We start from the raw sequence: 411 nt of genomic DNA, 5'->3' as shown, positions 1-411 counted from the left end.
TCTTATTCTGGCGAGCGCACGCGCCCTATAGCAAAAACCTCTCCAAAAAAAAAAGTCTATTCTTATTAGGAGATAAGACCTTTGTCATTCACTAAATTACTCCATCCTGTCGATCATCCTCCAGATCCAGTCCTCAAACTTGGCCAGTTTCACCTCCCAGGTAGGTTTCATATCTAAACACCTCCCTCCCATCTTGCTCAATCTTTCTGGAGGGCTTTTCTCTGCAGCGTCTAAAATCTGTTCCTTCCCACCCTCAAACCTCTCAGCAGCTCACCATATTCTGAATGATATCCTAGCATAAATCTTTGCACCTGTGGCTCGGAACGTGTGGAACAGTCTCTAGCCTCTCCCTGTGTGCCAGCTCTTTCGGAAAGACTTCCCTGACTAACACACACACACACACACACCCTA

Source organism: Tupaia chinensis, unplaced genomic scaffold (genome assembly GCF_000334495.1).
Source record: "Tupaia chinensis unplaced genomic scaffold, TupChi_1.0 Scaffold000279_1, whole genome shotgun sequence".
NCBI classification, from domain to species: domain Eukaryota; kingdom Metazoa; phylum Chordata; class Mammalia; order Scandentia; family Tupaiidae; genus Tupaia; species Tupaia belangeri.
The sequence above is the reverse complement of the archived record's forward strand: the minus strand, read 5'-3'. Positions refer to the sequence as shown.